At 45.3% G+C, this 13,883-nt stretch overlaps 1 non-coding gene across 1 annotated transcript; it reads left to right on the top strand.

The window, feature by feature from the left end:
• The first annotated feature begins 11,372 nt into the window (after positions 1 to 11,372).
• trnar-acg (transfer RNA arginine (anticodon ACG)) lies at positions 11,373 to 11,445 on the top strand. Its single transcript has one exon. It is a non-coding gene; the product is annotated as a tRNA-Arg (tRNA).
• The last annotated feature ends 2,438 nt before the right edge of the window (positions 11,446 to 13,883 follow it).

The following is a 13,883-nucleotide window of genomic DNA, read 5'->3' as shown; positions in this document are numbered from 1 at the left end:
TTCATCTTGAACATCCCTGCTTGTCCTCTCACTTTCTGCAGCTGTGATTGGGAATTGTAAGAAAAATCACTGAATAAACAACACAAACACAGACTGTGTCTGAAGTTCCACACCTGCACCTGACTCAGAATGAAAAACCAGTGTGGACTCAATTGTATGTCAATACTGATTCTGGAGAAATTTCTTTGTGTGTATTGATGGACGCGAGCCAAGCAGAAATTCCCCACAATGCAATAGGGCGGCGTTTGGTCAGTGTTGAGCAGGCGTCAGTCTGACAATGATGTCATATTATTGTGTCATCACCTGACCAGACCCAAAAGTAGGCTCAGGTATCAGTTTCTTCTCAATGCTAATGTCTGCTAGCTTAGTCTGCTACTTTGATGGCTCTGCCTGCTCTAAGGTCCAGACCCCTGGATGTGGTGGTTCCTACCTGAACGTAGATTCTGTCAGCTCATGTTGTTAAATCAACTCACCAGGAACACCAGTAGATTTCAATGGACTGACAATGAGTCTCATTGAATGGGTGTCTCGTCCAACGAGAAACAATCAGTCTCAGGTTGAAGCTCATCAATGAGGTCTTGTGGATCAGTGGCTTGCATGAATGAATGAGTTGGAAGACTTCTTGGAAATTAAAGAGGATTTAATACAATGAAGAAAACCCTTAAGACAGAGTGATAATTCCAGCAGAGTAATTAAGGCCCATATTGAGTAGCAGGTATGAATTAGCCTGGATTTATCTGAGCTTCAAGTAGACGGCTAAGAGGCAGGTGGAAAGGTGTGTAGGATGAACGATGGTGACCTCCAACCAAATGAAGAGGACTGAGTGGAGGCTGACCAGCTCTACGGAGTCAGGCGGAGTTTGGCAGCGAGACAGGAGTCCAGGCCTGAATCGGTGAAAACCAACGTAACCGGCTCACGTTCTCAGCTGGATTCTCCCATCGATGTACGACGCCTCTCCAACGAACTGGTGGGAGGACGGCCTCCAAAGCCTCCACCTCGTCGACCGTGGCTCCCGCTGAGATTCGCTCGATGAAGAAGGGAAGCGCGTTGATTGGCTACCCTCTGGTCTCAGGCTGCTGGCTGCCTGGACTAAGCTGCTCTTCTCTGACACAAAGGTGGCTTCTCTCTCTTCAAGGCTCACAGGAGGTCAAGAGTGTAGCGACCGTGAGCCGAGATCGATGATGAATTACAAAAATAGAAAATCAAAAAATAAATTAGAGGAATAGCAAAGAAAAGGGGGGGGGGCGGACCAGCTGCTCTAGGAGCTCACACACAAAGGGCAGAAACAAGAAGCACTGAAGAGAGCGCCAGCAGTGGATGGTGCCACCACTGTTACAGTAAACTGGTCCGCCTCAGAGCAGTGACCTTTGACCTGTGAGGGGTTGTTGGCCAATCAGCACACTTTGCTGTCTTCAGTCCTTCTCAGATATCAACAAATGAAGCTGGTTGAACAGACAGCAATCATCATCACTCAGAGACATCACCTGGAGAGGAAGACTGCTCCGAGTTCTGACAATGACAGTGAAGAGACAAGGAGAGCTGGACAACCACAGACAGTGAAACATTCGGAACATCATGTTGATACACTGTGTGTGTGTGTGTGTGTGTGTGTGTGTGTGTGTGTGTGTGTGTGTGTGTGTGTGTCAGAATCGGAATCAGAATCTTTTATTTTCGTTGTATGGGGGGGGGGTACAGTGACAATAGTTAGAGCGCTCTTCCAGAGCCACCGTGCACCACAGAATGCAGATACAAAGAAAAGATAGAAAAGATAAAAGCAAGATAAAAGACACTGTTAGAACAGAAAGATCCATCAACCCACCAACCAGAGGTGTGTCTGGTACAGATGTGGAATTATTGGCTCACACAATGTTGAGGCAACTGGAAGAAGACAAACAAAAAAGGCTGGTGTGATCCAGACCTTCATCAAAAATGGTCCTGGAGAACTGTTCAATGTGTCAGGACTTCTGTCCATTGTCTTCTGCTTATCCTGTTCAGGGTCATGAGGGGGTGGAGCCTATCCCAGCAGCTTTTGGGCGACAGGCCGTGTTCACCCTGGACAGGTCACCAGTCCATCACAGGGCCAACACATCCACAGACAAACATTCCAAGCCAGACTCAGGAGGGTCTCTCCACCCTACAGACTGTAAAGGAACCATCAAAGATGGCAGTTGGAGTTCTGTGGATCTGTGCTGGATTCCTCGTGCTCACGGACCAGAAGTCTGTCTGAAATACTGCACTGATTGATGATCTTTTCATGAATCTGGAAAAGCTTCTAAAATGAAAGGAAAACAATCCTATCTTCTTCATGTCTCAAGCCAAATCAAACCAAGAGTTCTTTTTTCATATTTTTTTAACCGGACGTCTGCTTTGACTGGTTGGTTGTTGAAAGAGAGCAGGACAGGACAGACAGCAGAAGACAAATATAGAGAAGGAAAGACAAAAGACAGAGAGAAAGGAGGGAGAGAATGACAAAAAGATGGGAACAAGATGAGGGTGAAAGACAAGCAGAGAGAAAGACAGAGGGACAGGGGGATGGAAGACAGACACACAACCAACAACAGCAGCAGCAATAATAGTAAACTAGCTGCCAATGATAACGTCTCCTGGTCGCTGAAGCAATCAACTTCATAATAGGAGGATTGAAGAGCCAGGAAATAAAATATTAGCACAATACTGATGTGAATGTTCGTGCAATACTGAGAACACTGATATGTAGACGACTCGTAGGGGCGGCACGGTGGTGCAAGAAGACAAACAAAAAAGGCTGGTGTGATCCAGACCTTCATCAAAAATGGTCCTGGAGAACTGTTCAATGTGTCAGGACTTCAGAAGCTCCAATCCTCTCTAAGGTCCAGTGAGAGTGGAAGAGATTATAAATGAGAGAAGCAGGGCCCTCACTCAGAACTGAACCAGCTCAGTTGGGAGAGCCTTAGACTGAAGATCTAAAGGTCCCTGGTCCGATCCCAGGTTTCAGCAGAGGAGCAGCATTGACTTTACTTTCCAGTGGAGGAACTGCAGACATGAAGGAAACTAACATCTTGTCCTGTGCATTCTTGTGACATTCAGGACATTTTTGGAGCCTCTTGTTGGATTTTGCCACAGAGAATCAGAGCCAATCAAAAGCATGGAGGACTTCAACATGGAGGACTGAACAAGTCAAGAAAGCATCAGTTTGACCTTCACAGGTGTTTCTGTTCCTGTCTCAATGCTGTAGAAAGAGCCTGAGGAGCTCAGACGGTAGAGCATCAGACTTTTAATCTGAGGGTCCAGGGTTCAAGTCCCTGTTCAGGTGCTGTGGAGGTTCCAGTGTTTGACAACATGGGACTGGATGAAGTGTAGTGTTGAACAAACTGTCATCATCAAAAGTAGAAGTGTTCTTGTCTTGCCACTGTGAGACAGTTGCTAGAAAACTGACCAACAATAATTTCATGTGGCATGCAATTAACAAAAGACCTACATTGATGGTCGAGGGGGGCTGGAGCCTATCCCAGCATCTACGGGCCAGAGGCGGGGTTCACCCTGGACAGGTCACAAGTCCATCACAGGGTCAGCATACAGAGACGAACAACCATTCACACTCACATTCATACCTACGGTCAATTTAGAGTGTCCAATCAGCCTCGTCCCCAATTACATGTCTTTGGACAGTGGGAAGAAGCTGGAGTACCAGAGAGAACCCACGCATTCATGGGGAGAACATACAGGCTCTACACAGAAAGATTCCCCACCCGAGCCTGGACTCAAACCAGAACCTTCTTGCTGTGAGGCCACAGTGCTCACCACTGCACCATCATGCTGCCAAGCTCTCTTCTACTTTCCTCAATTGTGTTTCTTTCATGTCCTCCTGAGATCAAAGACAGAATTCTAGCTACTGTCAAAGCCCTGATGACATCATCAGGAATTCTGACTTTGATCTGGAGACTCTTGCTTTAATCTGAATTTGATCCGACTAATGTATTAGTTTAGGTTGCATGATACCGACCACCTCATTTCTCCTGATGGACTGGTGACCTGCCCAGGGTGAACCCTGCCTCTTGAACAATGTCACCTGGGATCGCCCCCCCCCCCCCCCCCCCATGACCCCATACCCCCTTCCCTCATGTGACTCTTTCATGCGGGCCTCTCAAAACAAAAACATGGCGGCCGCTCCTGTCATTTTCGGAGGAAAGTGCCTTCTTCCAAGATAGTTTTGATTTAATAAAGCATTCTGATGACATTTCTAGAGAGAAATATGCATTTTGTTTTCATAATCTTTGCTCAGTTCTTGTGTTTAATCTTTGGTTTGTTCGTTATTACGGTGAATCTTTCACCTCTCGGAAGAGAGTCGTTACAGTGTCACATTTCTACTGTTGCTATGTTGGTTGCTAAGGAAGCCATTACGGACGAGTGTCATTTCAAGATAGGTTTGATTTTTAAAAAGCATTTTAAGGACATTTCTGGCGAGAAATATAAATTTTATTTCCATAATATTCGCTGTTCAAGAAAGAATAATATGAAATGGATTTTAGTGCCCCAGGAATTACAAACATCTGCTTCCGTGGAAGTCGCCCCCCGTTCTTCTGTGAGAAAATCCGGTAGTTGTCGCTCACTCCGAGGAAAAAAAACAAATATTTTTAATACTTCATCTTTTGATTAATAAGACAATCTACAAATTCATTTAATTTCTGGATGTTTATTCTACCTACAAAGTCCATTTGTCACCATTATAGATCGACCAATCAGCATTAAGAATATAAACAATGACTCAAACTAATGGCGGTCTGCTGACGTCACATCCGTCACAGAGGCTCACTCCTGCACTCAGAGGTGGCCTTTTAGTTCCATCACTTCACGCTGTATTTACAGATTTATGATTGAGGGGAACAAACCACTCTGATGTCTGGGTTCATCAAGGATATCATTAAAGAAATCCTAACTATCTGGCCAGTTAAATTGATCCTAACTGTTCTTCAGATGTTGTGCTGGTAATGTCATGTAGTTTCTTTTCCAATGTAACTTTGTCGTTCTGATGTGTGTATTTTTACTGCTCCAACAAAGCTGTTCCTCTTCTGGGGAAATCAATCATTCAGGCAATCAATAACTGAGTGTCTCTGATGCTGTACTGTAGTATTGCAGTACAACAACACTCTGATCCTTCCTTTTCAAATGTTTTTATTGTGTTTCTCTCATCAGGTGTTCAAAATGATGACAATAAAAATCAATAATTGATATTCAGCTTTGTTTCAACAATAATAATTGATCAGAAATGAGGCCTGATGACTGCAATAGCAGCTTTGTGCTGTTCAGTGACTCCTGCTATAAAAAGGAGTCAAGGCCGTCTTAAAGATGTGAAAATGTTCCCAAAGATCCTTCTTCATGTTGGTCCTGAACAAGATTGGTGTCAGGCCTTTTTTCAAAGGAGCTCCAAAAGGCTCACTTAACCCTTTGAGGCCTGGCTGAGACACGAGGCCTGTTGACCTTTGACCCTGTTGCTCTTTTGCTCTCATTGGCCTCTCCAGTGGATACAGACCTGAAACTTTATGAAATCATAATCTGGAGGAATAATTCTAGAACCCCCTCCCAAACAGGAAGTAGCTTCAGGAAGGAGGTGGGGCTTCAAAGTTTTAAATGTTGGTTTCTGGCAGAGGTGTGAACTCCTCCCAGAAAGCTCATCTCATTTGGAGCAACTTTGACCAGTTATGATGCTTCATTGAAAGACTTTACTGGACTTTGCCACGCCCTTTACGGACAGCAGAAAGGACTTAGGGGGGTCAAACCACCACAGATGCGATCCTTCGAGAACAGAACAACACACTCAAATTTCAACTTCCTCGGTTCAAAGAGAAAAAACTATCCCCTTGTGAAACTGGGCAAAATCAGGGTCTGGGACTTCTGCACTCCGAGAGCCTTTTGGAGCAGAATTGAGGATCAAATCTGGGTTCTGGTGTTTCTACTTGGGCTACATCCACCAAACTTTACACACATAGTGTGATGCCCCAGAGTAGCATGTGCTGGGAATTTCAGCCATCTAGGTGCTAAGGGGCCCAAGCACGGTCCCGGGGCATCCACTAACCCTAAGGGGCTCCTCAAAGTCTGGCCCCTCTTCCCTGGTTTCATTTGAGCTGAAGCCACCAAAAGTCACACCAATGGTTGATGTCAGTGAGAGGACTGATTCTGACATTTTCAGCCATCCAGAAGTTACAGAGCTGAAACACAAGACCCCAAAGCCCCTTCCATGTTTGTTGCCAGAGATATCGTAGTCATGACTGTGCACCTCCTTTATGAAGAAAAACAAAACAACTACTGCTTTGGGGCTTGTGTTCAGGGGTATTATATTATATTATTATATTATATTATGTGTGTAAAGTTTGGTGGATGTAGCCGGATGGGCCGGTGTGAGCAGGCATTTCAAAATATATATTTCTGGTAAAAACGCAGAAACAGCAGTTAGTTTGTTTTTGTGTTAAAATGAGAAACAGACCCATCCAGTTGTAGTACCACCACTCAGCGGCCGCCTTGCAGTCAGAAGCCATGAAGAATGTTGCCCAGTAAGAGGAAGGAGAAAGGAGGAGCCAAAAAAGAGAGACTCCCGAGAAGAAAAGCAGCCGAATTTCCAAAGCTCGACGCGTTCTTCCAGGGCTGGACTGGGAAGAAGAGACGTCAGGTGTTGGAACGTGTAGTGGAAGAAGAAGGTCTCTGAGTAGTGAAAGAGTATCACTCTTTTAACATGGTTACTGTCTTCCATGTAGAATACTGCACTTTATTTTAATTTTTGAAACTTCAAAATGTGCACATACATCCTCTGGTATGGCGTGTGCTTACACATATCGTGTAAATAACCATGGAGGGCTGCCAGGGATGAGAAATGCCAGGGCCATTTTTTGGTCCCAGTCCAGCCCTGCTTCTTAACCTGCTCACGGTGTCCTGTCAGCTGTCTTCCCTCAAGGAGGTGGCCAGTCTTGCTCTGGAGCAGTTTCAAAAATAGGCCTCAGCACACTGCCTCTGTGCCATGCCTCTCTCATGCTCCTCTACTCTTTGGTGCACATGCCTCCAGTCTGCCAGGCCTCTAATGAAGACACTTGGATCACTGGGCTTGCTAAAAGCAGGGCAAACAAAACAAAACAAAGCATGACGTTGACCACAATAAGTCAGCCATTTCCACGTCGTGCCGTCCGTTCTAACGAAGAGCCTCTGGACGACAGGGTTCATGGAATCTTGTTGAGGATGAAACTTTAAAAAATCAGTCCTCTGTGTGGAAGAAGGGCGACTAAAATAGTCTCCAACTGTCTGATCTGACTCCTCCACTTCCATTGCAACAGCATGGCTTGACTAAGAGAAAGAGAGAGAGCGGAGAGATTTCATTGGACGAGCCCAATGTCCTTCAAGAAAATCAACCAATGGGCCGCGTTTCGCGTCTCCGATACCGTTACGGTCGATTAAAAACTATACACTTTTGAAAAAAAAATTATGACAGTTATGGGCCGGCCCAAAGATGTGCATCGGCCAGATGGCCAGTCCAGCCCTGGGTTCACCCTTGATGGGTCACCAGTCCATCCCAGGACCAACACACACAGACAGACAACCATTCACACTCACAGTCATTTAGAGTGTCCAGGTAACCACTACCCTCTTGATGTCTTTGGACTGTGGGAGGAAGCTGGAGTACCAGAGAGAACCCACACAGAGACAGGGAGAACCTGCAGGAGGGGTGGAGATCGATGAGTCCTGGAGACGTTCAATAATGTCCACAACTTTGGCACCAGGAAGACAGCAGGTGATGGCACCTGGGAGTTCAACAGACCTGATGATTGAACCACCAATCACAAGGATTTCAGCCTCCATTGTAAACAGAGAGTTTAGATGAGAGAGAACCTGCTGTCAGCCTCACCAGTCAGGGCAGTGGCAGAGGCAGCAGAGTTGAATGAAGCAGGACCACCTGGCACGTCTCAGCTGGAGGTGATGACATCACTGGCCTCAGTCCTCACCAGTGCTCTGCCTAGCAACAGGGACGATGGGGAGAAACCAGTAGAAGCACTCTGAGAGTTGGAGACAGCAGGAGAGAGATCACGACAGAGTCACCCATGGGAAACTGTTGGATCCACTCAGGACAGGCTGGACAGACACAGATCAAAGACAGAATTGATGATGATGTCATCAGGAGGCTTTGATAGTGTCTTTATTTGTACCTAGAATTCTGTCTTTGATCTCAGGAGGACATGAAAGAAACCCAATTGAGGAAAGTAGAGGAGAACATTCAGCTTCATTAGAAACACTTGAACTGTTGAACAGTAGAATTTGTTTGAAACAGTTTACAACACTGAGTGACAGGATTGAAGAGGGGAGATTTTTCTACTTAAAATTTAATTCTAACTTTAAACTGGGGATGAACATTTTTAGTCATTCATATTCTAACATACAGAGGAAGTCATGACATTCCCTTTTTTTTAACCTGTCCTGTTCAGGAAATGGAAATGGAAATTTAGCTGCTATGTTGAATCAGAAGAACCTTTTGAAGTCTACTTTTGCTTCAGTCAGAAAGTGGACTGTTGTTAACTCTCACAATGGTTGGTGATTGTGGAGGAAGACAAAATCCTCACTAAACTCTTTTTAACAGACACACATTTCTAAAGATGCAGGTTCATTTTATTTTTCTTCTTTTAGCAGAGGATGGTTTCGATCCATCGACCTCTGAGTTCTGGGCCCAGCACGCTTCCTCTGCACCACTCTGCTCTACCATTGATGGTGCCAGGAGGCCTAAAAACACAAAACACCAATTCAATCCAGGACCTTGGAGCCTGAACTGAAACTCCATCACACGGTGGCTCTGCTGGGGCTCCCACAGGTGAGTGAGGCTGAGCTCCAGTCTGCTCTGAGGAGGCAGCAGACATCTGCACCACTCAGAGGTTTGGTTGGTGGCTTTGACAAAATCCCAACAAACTAAAATCCTGTTGAATCAGGAAGTTCTAGTTGAACTCTCATCCACGTCACATGACCAAGAAAACCTCCTCTTTCATTCAGACCAGAACAGACAAACATAGAAACATTGTTTCAGCTTCTGATCAAACAATAACAAGTTCTTGATTGTTTGTCATGTTCTATTAATCAGACTGATGATCTCTGGATGTTCTAGGAGGGGGGTCTGTTTCTGATGAAGCCTGTTTGGTCTGGGGGGGTTAAGATGGTGGGGCTGTTTCAGTTCTAGTGCTGAAGGCTTTCACCATGACAGTCAGACTCTCCTCTGTCCTTCATGGTCCCTCAAATGTGCAGTGTGGACCTCACACACTGAATTTAGCCTGAAAACTCTTCATGAAAAGCAGTGACTCAGAGTCTCTGTGGCGCAATCGGTCAGCGCGCTCGGCTGTTAACCGAGAGGCTGGTGGTTCGAGCCCCCCAGGGACGATGAACAGGCTCTACTGGTGCTTAGGAGTCGCTGTGTTAATGATCTGAATGTGGATGGACAGATTGACCCTCCACAGTAGACACCTGTGACAGATCTCTGGATGAGAAGTGTTAAATTTAGTCGTCGTGTGTCATGCAGTGTGGAGGAGGCCTGCTGGCTGTGGGTAAAGTGGGGCTCAGAGTTTGTGGAGTCGGCTCTGGAATGAAGGGGGTCACTGTTTGGTTCTCAGATGCTCCAGCTCAGGTTAGCGAGGTGGTGGAGAAACCAGTGAGAGCTCTGCCAGCTGGAGCCTCTTGGGTCCCGGGAGGCTTCACTCCTGGAGGTGGAAATGATGAGGAGTTTTAAAATCTGCTCCTCTTTCACGCTGACTTGTTTTCTAGGGTTCCCTCTTTTATTCTCCTGGAGATCAAGAGGATCCTGCCATGTTTGTCCAGGAGACCCACAGCACAACAGTCAGTGAATGGGGATGCAGGCAGGCTTTTAATGGGGGTCATTTGAAGTCCCAAGTCCAGTTGGAGCAGAGGGTGGAGTTTGATTCTCCAGGAGTTTTTGTTGTTGTTTTTTTACCAGTTTCTTTTGGTTTGGAGGAAATCATTCCAGGTGTTTGAAAGAAGGTGAGAGCAACTTTGGAAAATGTTCAACTGGTGTTTTTAAATGTCTTTGCACCAACAAACGGCGGACAGGACAGCTTTTGAGACATTTTAATGCCACCGTTCAACAGTGAATCTGCTGGTTTCCTGTTTTTAGGAGCTGATGGGAGCTGCACAGAGAAGCTCTTTGAGACAGGAACCATTCAGAGCTCCACCCTGCTTCTTCCAGCAGGATCCACAGATCCACCAACACACCAGCTGTTTGATGAGTGGAGGCTTTTGACCAGGATTCCTAGACAGCACAGCTGGACTCACTCAACAGCTAACTTGTTAGCACCGACTAGACAGGAGCGCTTCTATGGTTTTACTCAGTGGTTCAATATTTTTAAGAGATGTCCCATTCAGCCTGTGGGTTTGAGTGATCACTCTTCAGTCTCCTGTTCTGTTTTATTAAAATATTCATTTAAAAGCTCCTGAGAGAGAGAGAGAGAGAGAGAGAGAGAGGGAGAGAGAGATAGAGGGAGGGAGACAGGGAGAGAGAGGGGGAGACAGGGAGAGAGAGGGGGAGGGAGAGAGAGGATCAAACTGATCTCAAACTTGACTTCAAAATTCTGATTATAATCATTTGTACTCCTTGATAGATTCATCACTACAGTGTCATAGAGGGTCCATTACTATTGCAGTATATTAAAGAATATAAGAACGAGGTTACATTCATGTAAATATAATATTTCATGTATTGCAGTATATTTTCAAAGATATAACACTTTAATTTTTTTTAATAAGAGAGACTTTAATGTCTGTCTTTGATCTCTAACTCTGACTCTGATGTCATTGGTGGTGACTGAACTCTACCCCCTGACAGACTGAAGGCTCCTATTGGTGATGTCATCATAAATACATGAAGGTCTTGTTTCAATGGTATAACATTAAAGCTCATCTTAGTAAAACAATGAAGTTACCTGAACTAAATTCTTGAAAAAATGACTGTCACTGACTTAAATAAATCAAATCTACTTCAAAGTTCCTTCTGTTGTCATAAGTCAGCCATTTTAAGTGTACTTGTAGTTCCAGAACATTCCAAGAGGAGATGATATGAATCATGTTGTTAGATGAACTCAGTTCCTCTGCTTTGATGTTGGTGGACTGAGGGGAGTTTGCCTGAACCTGCTTGGACCTGCTGGCTCCTGCTCAGTCCCTCACTCAGCCTCACTCAGCCTCAGCAGCACCGCTCCACTGAGGACTGATTCAGGTTCCTAGCAACCAAATAGGAGGAGAGCTGAACCTTCTTGCTGGGAGGCCACAGTGCTGACCACTGCACCATTGTGTCCCCTGAAAATGCCACCACCTTGTTGGGATTTTCTGTAAAAGCAAGCACACATGAACACAGCAGCTTCTTCACAGGGCTGGTGGTGCAATGGATAACGCGTCTGACTACGGATCAGAAGATTCTAGGTTCAACTCCTGGCCAGCTCGCTTTAAACTTTATACTGAGAAGATGAAGTGAGAACCACTGATCAAAGTCCCTGAAGTCCTCCCAGGTTTCCTCCTTGTCTGCTGGAAACATGAACACATGAATGATCCTGCTACCTCTCATGTTAAGCTGCACTTGACAGTGACAGCAGGAGAACAAAAATCCCAGTGTGTCATCAACATTTCCTGTCAATCAATGATAGAAGCTGTTGAGTTTCTGGATCAGAACAAGGAGAAAGGAGCCCCAATGAAAGAGTGATGTATGTGTGAATGAGGGGACATTGTTCAGTCCACAGACCTGAGCACCGCTGCTCTGACTACCAGGTTACCTCCTGGTTATCAGGGTGAAGTCATGGTGAGGTGGTCAGTTGTTCCTTGTGTTTTATTCCAGAGGCTTGGGAGTCAAACACTGAGCCACAGGCTCCTCCCAACATGTGCAACACTGCCAGTGACCTCTGCTTCAGTGGAACGGTGGTGGAAGGGTCAACATTGAACTGTTGTATGATATTATGACATGAAAATTGTAGCAGAGATCTGGGAGCAGGGCTAAATACATGAAAGTGTTGCCATGAACAGGTTGTGCATTTCTGTAGGTCCAAACACATCCTGGAGTCCACCAATGCCAGTGGAGACCTTGAGGGCTCCTGCTCCAGTGCTGCCAGTGAAAAATGACTGACAATCCATTGTCTCCTGGTGAGTCCTGCTGTGTTGGTAGGACGATCGAATCACTGTGGGAGCAAGAGACAGTGACTGAACTGTAGCCCATCATCCATCCATCCATCCATCCATCCATCCATTCATCCATCCATTCATTCATCCATCCATTCATTCATTCATCCATTCATTCATCCATCCATTCATTCATTCATCCATCCATTCATTCATTCATCCATTCATTCATTCATCCATCCATTCATCCATTCATTCATCCATTCATTCATCCATCCATCCATCCATTCATCCATCCATGCATCCATCCATTCATTCATTCATCCATTCATCCATCCATTCATTCATTCATCCATTCATTCATCCATCCATTCATTCATTCATCCATTCATTCATTCATCCATTCATTCATCCATCCATTCATCCATTCATTCATCCATCCATCCATCCATTCATCCATCCATGCATCCATCCATTCATTCATTCATCCATTCATCCATCCATTCATCCATCCATCCATCCATCCATCCGTCCACCATCCATCCATCCATCCACCATCCATCCATCCATTCATTCATCCATCCATCCATCCATCATCCATCCATCCATTCATTCATTCATCCATCCATTCATCCATCCATTCATTCATCCATCCATTCATCCATCCATCCATCCATCCATCCATGCATCCATCCATCCGTCCACCATCCATCCATCCATCCATCCATCCACCATCCATCCATTCATTCATCCATCCATCCATCCATTCATTCATCCATCCATCCATCCATTCATTCATCCATCCATCCATCCATTCATTCATCCATCCATCCATCATCCATCCATCCATCCATCATTCATTCATCCATCCATTCATCCATCCAACCATTTTCTTCCACTTATCCTGTTCAGGGTTGTGGGGGGGGGGGGGTCCTGTCTCAGCAGCTTTCAGCATGAAGGGGGGTTCACCCTGGAGGGTCACCAGTCCATCACAGGGCCACCACATAGAGACAGACACCGTTCACCCTCACAGTGCCACCTAGAGTCAGTTTGGAGGGTCAATCAGCCTCGTCCTCATTCTCATGTCTTTGGACTGAAAAACTTTCACACCTGAAGAGTGAAGCTTTGATCAAAGTTAATTTGACAGCACAGCAGAAAATCCTAGTCTATCACTGACATTTCCTGTCAATCAATGATAGAAGCTGTTGAATTTCTGGATCAGAACAAGGAGAAAGGAGCCCCAATGAAAGAGTGATGGTTCTTGATTCTGATTTTGTTCTTCACTCCTACACCAGAGAGTGAAAGTGTGGGCTGGCTGGGAGCAACTGCCTGCTTCAGAGTGGGAGGAGCCTCAGGACTTTCCAGTGAGAGCTGCAAACTTCCACCAGCGCCCAGTGCCAGCAGGTCTTCATGATGGAGCTGAGAAGAACACAACAACACCAGAGCACTGGAGAGGAGCACAACACTTCTTTGCTTCCTGGCCACTCTCATGTCTGTCTGTCCATCTGGAGTTGGGGGGAGGAGCTTCACATGTTTTTCTTTTTTTAAAAAGGGAATGACATGACTTCCTCTCTGTGTTAGAATATGAACTACTAAAAATGTTCATCCACAGTTTAAAGTTAGAATTAAATTTAAAGTAGAAAAATCTTCCCTCTTCAATCCTGTCCCTCAGTGTTGTAAACTGTTTCTAACAAATTCTACTGTTCAACAGTTCAAGTGTTTCTAATGAAGCTGAATGTTCTCCTCTACTTTCCTCAGTTGTGTTTCTTTCA

This window comes from Aulostomus chinensis, chromosome 1 (assembly GCF_037954235.1).
Source record: "Aulostomus chinensis isolate RoL2024-O1b breed Wild chromosome 1, RoL_Achi_v1.0, whole genome shotgun sequence".
Taxonomy (NCBI): Eukaryota; Metazoa; Chordata; class Actinopteri; order Syngnathiformes; family Aulostomidae; genus Aulostomus; species Aulostomus chinensis.
Note: the sequence above shows the minus strand (reverse complement) of the source record. Positions and strands in the feature narration are given on the sequence as shown.